At 41.4% G+C, this 10,388-nt stretch overlaps 1 protein-coding gene and 1 pseudogene across 3 annotated transcripts in view; both read left to right on the top strand.

Moving 5' to 3' along the window:
* The window catches only part of LOC103749487, a 3,037-nt pseudogene extending 1,015 nt beyond the window's left edge, over window positions 1-2,022 (top strand).
* Osbpl8 (oxysterol binding protein like 8) overlaps window positions 1-10,388 on the top strand; it is a 206,673-nt gene that overhangs the window by 20,779 nt on the left and 175,506 nt on the right. The gene's annotated exons all lie outside the window — the stretch shown is intronic.

Below are 10,388 nucleotides of genomic sequence, written 5' to 3'. Positions count from 1 at the left end.
TGGGTGGGGGAGGAATGGTGGTAAACTACTAAGCACACAACTCACTATGTAATCTTCATTATGGAAAGTTCCAGTCAGAAGGAATATATGATGCTGTAAGAATTTGCTGACCCAGAGGGGGAAGGAGTCCAAACAAGGTGACTTGAGCTGAAGGAAAAAAGAACATTTCTGGCAGGACATCTTGTTTAAAGATCCTAGAACAGTAAGGAATTTGGTCTTTGCTAGGAACTGAAAGAGTTCACTGTAACTGGGGAAAAAATATGTTGAGTGGGTAGGATGTCGTGCTGAGAGGAAGGAATGAATCATGTGAGGCCTAAGACCTTGTAAGAGTTCCCCTCCGAGCTTTTATCTAATCCTTAAAAGATTTTAGGGTTACTTCTTCAGAGGGGGGAATGTTAGAGTAGCCAAAAGCCCCATTTAAAAAAAAAAAATAGAAGAAGAAAGAGTACATGAAGTTACCAGAAAAAAGTGATGGGGCGATATGGGAGGAACTGGAAGGGAGGGAGTGGGCATGGATTTGATTAAAACACCTTATATGCATGTATGAAATTCTCAAATTATTTAAAAAAACAAAAAGTTCCCCTCCACCTTCAAGAAAATATATCATGTAGTCCAGGCTGGTTGTCTTAAACTTGCTATGTAGGCAAGGATGACCTTGAACTTTCTTTTTTTTTTTTTTTTAAACAATAGACTCTCACTATGTAGCCCTGGCTTGGGATTTGCAATTTGCTATATAGTTCAGACTTGCCTTGAACTCACATATCTGCCTACCTCTGCCTCCTCATGCTGGGATTAAAGGTGTGTGCCACCATGTTACTTTGAAATCTATATATTCCTGCCTCTGACTCCAGTGCTCGGATTATAGTTATTCACTTTAAGAGTTTTGAGTTTTGAGCTGGTGTGGTGGTGCACACTTTTAAAAGTCCCAGCACTTGGGAGGCAGAGGCAGGCTGATCTTTGTTTGAGGCCAGTCTGGTCTACATAGTGAGATCAGGCCAGCTGGGGCTATAGGGAGATCCTGTCTCAAAAAATAAATAAATAAATAAATAAAAGTTTGTAGTTTTACCATGTCCAATTGAAGAGTTTTGATTTCTGTCTTAAAATGTTTTGAGTTTGCAAGCCTGCATTCCTGCTCTGCCTGTGCACCACCCTAGTATGGAGTCCCTGTGTTGCTAAGTCACCTTGCATGCAATCCCAGGCCAGGCAGACCCATGGCAGTTTAGGTACTACTAGCCAGTGGCTGTTAAGGGACTAGTGTATCCTTCAGAGCTTGCTCCTCCTAGAGGAGTGCTGCATGTCCTGTGCCCCTTACTTCCATTGTGAGCAGAAGATCAAGCTGCACACATGGAAGATGCTTGGCATACTGATGCTGGAGGTATATGAGGAGCAGTGCTGTGAGGAGCAAATCTTCTTCCTGGCCATGAACTACGTGGATTACTTCTTGCTCTGTATTCCTACCAGAAAGGCAGTCTCAGCTCATTGTATGGTCTGCCCATTGCTGGCCTCCGAGCTGCACAAGACCATACATCTGTATGAGTGAAGCAATGTTTCCTTGCAAGTTGTGGAAATGAGAGGTGCAGGTTTTAGAGAAGGAAGTTCAAATGAGACCTGGCTGCTATGATTGTCCCTAATTTCCTGGCCCTGATTTGGCACCTGCTCTCTTTGTGTAGTGATGGACAGCCTTACTCAAAAAGCACACCCAGACTTTTTTGGTCCTTTGTGCTACAGATTGCATCCTTGTCATATGTTGACCATCCATGATTGCAACAAGCAGCATTGGGGGTAGTACAAAGCTGTGGTGCCTGCTCCACATCTGGGGACAAGCTCACAAAGCTGCTGGCAGAGGTCATAGGGACTGAAATGGACTGCCTCTGGGCTTGTTAGGAGCAGATTGAAGCTGCACTTAGGGAGAATCTCAGGGAGCCTGCCTAGACTGCCCAAGGCCCAAGCCCCCTGAGCTCTAGTAGCTGGGCACCCAACCAGACTAGCGTTCCCATGGACATCTCAATCATCTACCTGTAGTTCTGGAAAGGGCCCTTCAAGTGGTCACCAAGTAGAGGAGGGGCCACTGTCATCATCTCCCTTCTTCTAGGAGCAATCCACACCACACCTGAAACCTGAGTGGACCTCTTCTCCCCATCGCAAAGCCCAAGCTGTCAGGTCTTGCTAATCCCCACAGTGTGTACTAAGGGCCTGGCTAGTCATATTGGTGTCTCTTCCTCCCACATTTCACCAGCTCACCTCATCTGTCTTCAGCTGGGTCTAGGCCAGGTTGGTCAGACAAATTGAGACAAGTAAAATCCATGCATTAGCATCAGGAACTTTCATCCTCTCAATTGCAGAAATTCTTCATTGCCTTCCTAAGTCACAGTTGCCCTTTTTTTCTAATGTTAATGCATTTGATTTGGGTCCTTCAGACATCTTGGTACACACACGAGGGGAACCAGCCTAGATGGCTCCTTAGCACACTGTGGAGGGCCAGTGTAATTCATGCTCCCAGCTGTCCCTAGAGTAAAGAAGGGCTTAGGCCCTGTCAGAGGGGCAAGAACCTATACATTTCTTGCTTTGCTTTCTGTTTAGCTTCTTTGTGACTGAAAGATATGGTGCTGAAGAGTGATGTCATTTTAATTTGTTAATTGCTTTGAGTACAACTGTAACAAATGGTAGTAACCCAAGGGGTTGCTATTTCTTTCTTGTCTGTTAACTGCTTTATGGCCCAGGAACCAGCCTGGGATGGAGCCACGTTTTCCTCTTCAGCCCTGCACCTTGTCTTTCAGCAAAGCAGGTGAAACATGAATGGATCTGGAGGTGACTGAGCCTGCCTGGAGAGGAAGAACAAGCCTTGTTGACACAAGTCTTTCCTAGGCCACAAAGTTTGAATTTGTGGCCCAGGATCATATTACTGCCTTAATAAAGATTCTGGAATAAACTGGGAAGCCAGTGGTGGTGGTGCATGCCTATAATCAGGAGGCTGAGGCAGGAGGATGATGAATTTGAGGCCACCCTGGGCTATATAATGAAACCCTGTTTTTATACCAGCCAACCAACCAACCAACCAACCAACCTACCTACCTCTTTGGAAACTATTAGAGAACTTTTAACAAAGGAGTGAAATTATCAGGCTGAGAATGCTGTCTCTGGATGTTGTGTGAGGAATAGTTTGGATGGTGAAAATAGATGCTCAGACACCAATTAGATCATGTTGAAGTGAGAATACCCATGGTTAATCTGTAGGCCAGTGGGTTTTAAGTGTGTGTCACCAAGTACATACATAATGGGAATGCAGAGTCTTAGAATCAGGTGCCTGCAATTTCAATTGAAGCAGGAGGATCTGGCGTTTGAAGCTAGCCTGGTATACATTGCAAGTATCATCAGTCCAGCCTGAGCTATATAGTGAAACCCTGTCTCAAAAACAAGAAGACAGTGGGGCTGGAGAAATGGTTGAGTGGTTAAAAGTATCAGCTGCTCTTGCAGAGGATCCAGGTTCAGTTCTCAGCACCCACATGGCAGCTAACAACTTAAGATGTTTAACTCCAGTTCCAGGGGATCTGATACCCTTTTCTGGCCTCCACAGGCCATGCATTTTTAATGCATGCGTGCACTTACATACAGGCAGGCAAAAGACACAAAATAAAATAAAATATGTCGGGCATGGTGGCACATGCCTTTAGTCCCAGCACTTGGGAGTTCAAGACCATCCTGGTCTACAAAGTGAGTTCCAGGCCAGCTGGGGCTACAGGGAGACCCTGTCTCAAAAAAAGAGGAGGGGGAGGGCTGACATGATGGCTTATCAGGTAAAGGTACTTAATCCTTAGACCACCACAGTTCCACCACTGGGACCCATGTGGTAGAAGGAGAGAACTAACTCCTGAAAGTTGTCCTTGGACCTCCACTTGTGTGCTACCCCTAGAGTGAGTGAATAAATAAACATGATTTTAAAGAAGAAGAAAAAAACAAATCCAAGGGATAGGGGCTGGGGAAGTGGGCTAAGAATGTAGCAGAATGGGAGTACTTGCCTAGTGTGCACAAGGCCTTGGGTTTGATCCCTGGAACCAAAATGAAATGTAGGGCCCTGGTCTCTACTGAGGACGTACGGAGTCAGAAACTTGGAGGGGCTTGAAACAAGCCCTCCAGATGATTCCATTCGTCTTAAAGATTTTGAGCCTGAGGCTCAGAGAAGGTTCGGTGGTTAAGAGTGGGGTTTGTGCTTTTCTAGAAGATCTGAAATCAGTTTCCAGCACCTGTGTTGGGTGTCTCAGCTGTCTATAGCATTGGCTCCAGGGGATCCAGTACTCTCTCTGGACTCCATGTTCACCAGCAGACATGTGACATATCTGTACACAGACACACAAACATTAAAATAAAGATAAGTTAAAAATATATTTTGAACCTTTGCTGTAGGCCATTAAATGTATGTTTTTTGAATATAGGAGAAAGCTCTACACTGGTGGTATGGACAGAAATAACCACATGAAAATGGTAGTTTAAAAGAAGAGAAATGGGGCTGGAGAGATGGCTCAGTGGTTAAGAACACTGGCTGTCCTTGCAGAAGACCCAGGTTCGAATCCCAGCACCCACATGGCAGCTAACAACTGCCCGTAACTCCAGTTCCAGGGGATATGACAGCCTCTTTTGTCCTCCTCGGGCATTGTATGACACAGGTGCACTTACCTACATGCAGGCACTACACACATATACATAAAATAAAAATAATAAAAATATTTTAAAAAATGAGGGACTGAGGAGATGGCTCAGCGGTTAAGACCACTGGCTGTTCTTTCAGAGGACCCAGGTTCGAGTGCCAGCACCCATATAGTTGCTAACAACTGTAACTCCAGTTCCAGGGGACCCCACACCCTCTTCTAACCTCTGTGAGCATTGCAGTACATGAATGCACTTATATCCATGCAGGCAATACATTCATACAATAAAATAAAAATAATAAAATACTAAAAAGGAAGGAATGAAAAGCCCAGAAAACTGGCACCATCTGGTAATCTAGTACTCAAAGGCTGAGGCAGGAATATTGACAGTTCCAGGCCAACCTGGCCTATGTGGTGAGCTCTATTGTAGATCAAGAGAGAATGGAAAGACAAAATGAGCATTTGGTAATAAATGATCTTTGTGTGAGTAGTGGGAAAATAAGGGGGATGGTACCAATTTTCTCTTGGTTGAGAAGCAAATTGGACTAAGTGAAGAAAAAAATAATTCATGTAATACACCTTTTACTCTTTGGACAGATGTTTAATATTCTGAACTATGAGAAAGAAAAGTAACCTTGAGGGGCACTTCCTATTGTTAAGTCTATTGACAAATGTTATGCTTTTAGTATGGTTTGTAGCCTCCAAAACTCATGTTGAAATTTGGTCACCAATATAAGAGAAATGATGGTAGCTCTAAGAGATTGTTAGAAATGATTCATGTCTGTCTTGTGGGCAGATTCATTCTCCTGAGAGGATGGTTGTAGTGAGGCTGCTCCTTAAACTTACCTCTATTGCATGCCCACTTGTTCTTTTCTATCACATGGTTATTAGCTCTTTGTTATGCACTCACTGGATGTGGTTTGATCTTGGTCTTCCCAGTCTGTAAAACTATGAGCCAAATAAACTTTCCTTTGTAAATTACACAGTTTGAACCATTCTGTTATGAAACCAGACAACAGACCAAAATGATCATACTAATATTTCATTGTCAGGCCTACTGATTCCAAAATTAATAATTGACACATAGAAGTGAGCTTGTTTACTATTGCTTTTACTAGCCTTCAAGGTATGCCATAATATAATAATAGTTAAATTGAAAGAGGGGGTATAGATATTTAGCCTATCAAAAATGCTCTTTTTAACATGATTAAAACCAGTTTAACAAGCCTGCCATGGTGATGTGGTGTGGGCCTGTAATTCCAGCAGTAGGGAAATAGAGGCAGAAGGATCAGGAATTCAAGATCACACTTTAGCTACATAGCCAGCTTGAGGCCAGTCTAGGCTATATGAGACCTTTTCTCGAAATAAAAAACCTAAAACAAATACTTGAATAATTTGCATATGTATGTAAATATTTTTTAAGTTACAGATAAATTTTATAACTGTTTAATTGTTCTAACTTGTTAGTATAACCTTAATTTATATTAGAATTAGTATAACCTTAATTTATATCAGAATTAGTCACTCTAAAGACAGGATCTCATGTATCATTGGCTGACCTTGAACTTGCTGTGTAGCTGAGGATGACCTTGAAGTGATCTTCCTGCCTCATCCTTCTGAGGGCCTGGATTGCTGGTGTGGACTACCACCTACACCTGGCTGAGGTAATAATATTCTTAAGGGAAGACTGCTTTTTAAAAATTATTTTATTTTTGAGGTAGAGTCTTACTCTGTATCCCAGGCTAGTCTTGAACCTAGAGCAGTCTTCCTGCTTCAGCCTACCTAGTGTTACCATTCTAAGCTGGGATCACATGTAATGTGAAGACAAATTAAGATCATTTCAGTGTCAGTCCTCCTAGTTATAAAAGAGTATCTTTGAAGCAGTAAGAGGGTGTGTGTGTGTGTGTGTGTGTGTGTGTGTGTGTGTGTGTGTTTGTGTGTGAGAGAGGGGGGGGGAGGGAGAGAAGGGAGGCAGGCAGAAAGAGCATGGGAGAGAAAGCATAAACTAAAGTTATTTTCTGGGCCCAGTGTATCCTGAATTTTCTTTTCACTAATTTTTTTGTTTTGTTTTGTTTTTTTGAGGCAGCTTATGGTGTCCCTGTGGCCCTAGCTGTCCTGGAACTCCCTATGTAGACCAGGTTGGCCTTGATCTCACAGAGGTCCAGCTGCCTCTGCCTTCAGTGCCAGGATCAAAGGTATGCCTCCTCATACCTGGTACTTTTACTAATTTATTTTATTTTATTTTTGGGGGGTTTTAAAATATTTTTTTCTAAATAATTTATTGAGAATTTCCTACATGTCTGCTTTCAGGTATTTTGATAGCTGTTGGAGTGGTTAGAATCAGTGTCAGTTCCCTCTCAAAGGTTTCTAGATGGAGAGAAAACAAATTTATCCATCATTTTAGAACAACAGCTGGTTGCCTCCCTTAGCTACAGGTGAGCACTACAGAGAGGACCCTTATTGGAGATGAAGATGTAAGATCAGATCTTATATCTGAGCAGCACTTTCTGGTTAGGAACAAAATCATCAATGAGAAATAATTGTCTAAATAACTTTTTATATAGACTTAAGCCTAATGTCTGGGAAGTGTAATCCTTTGAACTCTTAAAGAAATATACTCATGACTTTACTCTTTGGTTATACTTTCCTTTTGGGAGTTTAAGACCATACAGTTGGCCCAAATAAATCAATTTTTTTTTTTTTTTTTACACTTAAGGTCATTTGAGGATCTGTTCCTTAGTGGTCACATGGGCTTGGGAGAAGTTCCTGGCTCCTTTCTTTTATAAGTTCCATCTATGTGAAGATAAGTCAAAGGTCCCGTTTGACCATGTCTGGCTTCACTTGAAAGCATGAATGAGATGTTTCCTCTGAGTTGACCCTCCTCTTTGTAAGCTGGATACTGGTTCGAGTCCATCTGGTGGGGTCTCCATGTCCTCCCTGAACAAAAGGACAGTTGACTCACCACAGTTATAGGACATTTTGATAGATGTTCCTTAGTCCCCTGGAACTTAGTTGACCTTGGAGGGCAAGGGGCAAAAACTGTTCTTTAAGGCCCTCTAACCAGATTAGTATAGGCCTCAAACTATGGCTGCTAAACATCCAGTAAGTTTAGTTCCACCAGTCTGGTACTTTTAATTGTCATGTGCTATGTAGATAAGGCTTGGGTAAAAAACCAGATATTCTCGGATAAACCTTGGCGAGATATATATTTTGTTCCTTAAACTAGTTGACTAAACTATGAGCATAGAATTTTTTTTTTTTTTTTTTTTTGTTTTTTAAAAAAAATCCTTTTTGATCATGTTTAGACCCCTTACCCTATCTGTGCCACCATATAGTGCCCTCACTGGATTTCATGCATTCTGTCTAATATGTTAAGGTCTATTTATTTAAGATTGTGTCCCCAAATATCCCTCAGTGTGAATTCAATTTTAAGATTATGTGTATATTATTTTTGTCTCATCCTTTATATCTCATAACAAACTAAAACAGACCTTTATCACTTGCTTAGGCTTTCTCATTTTTTTCTATTTTGGGAAATATCTCCATTCCCATATCCTTTTAACATCTTTTACATTCTTTTTTTTTAAAAAAATTATTAGACAGAGTTAACAAATACATTTTCCATTTGTTTTTGAGACTTCTTTTCCTGGGGGATGCTTAGCAATGCTTATTCCCTTTTAAGGTTCTAGTGTCAAGCCAATGTCTGATTAAAAGTTTTCCTGGGGATCCAATGAATTTATTGAGCTTACTTACTGAGATAACTGAGGGGTTGCTGAGGTGTATGTATGACCTGAGGGTATGCACACTGGAAAGCCTTTACCCAGCATGGGTCATGCCTTCCCTTCTTAGCCTTTCCCAGATTGTATACTTTAGCCCTCTCCAAATCCAGGAGGCCATGTGTGATTAGGGTCAAATTACATACAGTTGGCTGGGAAGAGTAGCTGGATACTCTGGTGAGGGTCCAATGAACCTGCTTGGTCCTCCCTTAATGAATGAGCACAGCCTTCAACAAGCCCAATTGTGACGATGTTTAGTGATCAGGCTCAGCTGAAGTCATGATGACGGTAGTTATTTCATGCAGTAGGGAATACTGTGTAGCATCATCTTATTAAAAGCACCACCACATGGAGGCAGGATCCAGGGGTTCTCAGGCCCTCTACCTGAGGAAGGCCAAAGGGAGGCCAGAACTCAGCACTCTCTGGTGGTTTGCTCTTTACTAATTTTTTTAAAGGGCAAAAATATAGTTATTACACTAACAAGAGAGTTGACCTGGTCTCTCGCCACATGATGTTAAGCAGATGACTTAATATTTCTATGCTTGGTTTCTTTGCCTGTAAAATTTATGGGTATTGAGGGGTTTGATTTGAAGTTTCCTAATAGCTCTAAAGGGCTATTTAGGAATGCTAGGGTTTCAAAGGACATTTTGTTGAATTATATATGGAAAGTGATTATCTCAATCCTGTTGTGAATACCAAATTAAAAAATGATGGTGGAAACAGGTGAGGGGGGGCAGGATGGATGTCAGAAACAGATCAACAAGATTCAAAAAGATGATTCATTTCCTGGTATACTCAGTAGGTGCATCTGCTAAAATGGGGAAAAAAACTCAGTATCCTTGAAGCTTACTTTTTTTATTTTTTATTTTTTTTTGGTGTGGTTGTTTGAGACAGTGTCCCATATAGCCTAAACTGGTCTTGAGTTCTCTATGTAATCAAGGTTGGCCTTGAACTCCTGATCCTCTTGTCTCTCCTCCAAGTGTTGGGATTACAGCTGTGCACTATCATACCAGGCTTGATTATTCTTACTGAAAATTAAGATCACATCTTTCGAGATGTTGGGGACATGAGTGAGTCAGTGATTATACCCACTGATTGCTCATAGGAGGTTAGACAAATGGGACCTTTGGCTTGCTCAGCATTCTTTTGAGAATTGTGTCATCTTCTCACAGTGAATGTGTCTTGGCATGGCTGAGTGGGGTTTCAGGCATCAGAACCATTTATACAAAGTTAGGAGTGTGCATTCTACTCTTTGGCTTCTTCCTTAAGATTATTGGTACATTGTTTTCACTACAAGCTTGCTGGAGCAAAACAGTTTTCTCTTAGAGAATCTTTGGGTGATTGAATTAGCATTGCTACCTTATTAATTATTGATTTATTAAAACAGATTTTGGGCCAGGGGTGGTGGCATATACCTATAATCTAAGTACTTGGGAGGGTTGTGGAGGCAGGAGGATCAGGAGTTCATGGTCATTCTTGATAGTATATGGAGTTTGAAGTCAACCTTGTCTATATGAAACTGTCTCAAAAAACTAAACAGGGCTGGTGTGGTGTTGTATACCTTTAATCTCAACATTGGGAGGGGAGGCAGAGGCATGTGGATCTGTGTGAGTTCCAAGCTAGCCTGTTCTACATACCAGTTCTAGGCCAGCTGGGACTACAGGGAGATCCTGTCTCAAACAAAAAAGATAGATTTTGTTTTCTTGACTTTAGTGTTGTGAATTGTTTTTTTTTTTTTTTCCTGTTTTTCCTTTTGTCTCTGTTTCTTTTTCTACTTTTATTTATTTATTTATTTTTGTATGGATGTGTTCACATGTACCTGAGAGCACATGTATGGAGGTCGGAGGACCTCCTTACAAGAATTGGTTCTCTTCTTCTGTCATGTAGGTTCTAGGGCTAGACTTAGCAGCAAGTGCCTTTTTAGTTTTTTTTTTTTTTTTTTTTTTTTTTTTTTTTTTTTAGTGAGGGT

Source organism: Nannospalax galili, unplaced genomic scaffold (assembly GCF_000622305.1).
Source record: "Nannospalax galili isolate Female #2095 unplaced genomic scaffold, S.galili_v1.0 scaffold390, whole genome shotgun sequence".
NCBI classification, from domain to species: Eukaryota; Metazoa; Chordata; class Mammalia; order Rodentia; family Spalacidae; genus Nannospalax; species Nannospalax galili.
Note: the sequence above shows the minus strand (reverse complement) of the source record. Positions and strands in the feature narration are given on the sequence as shown.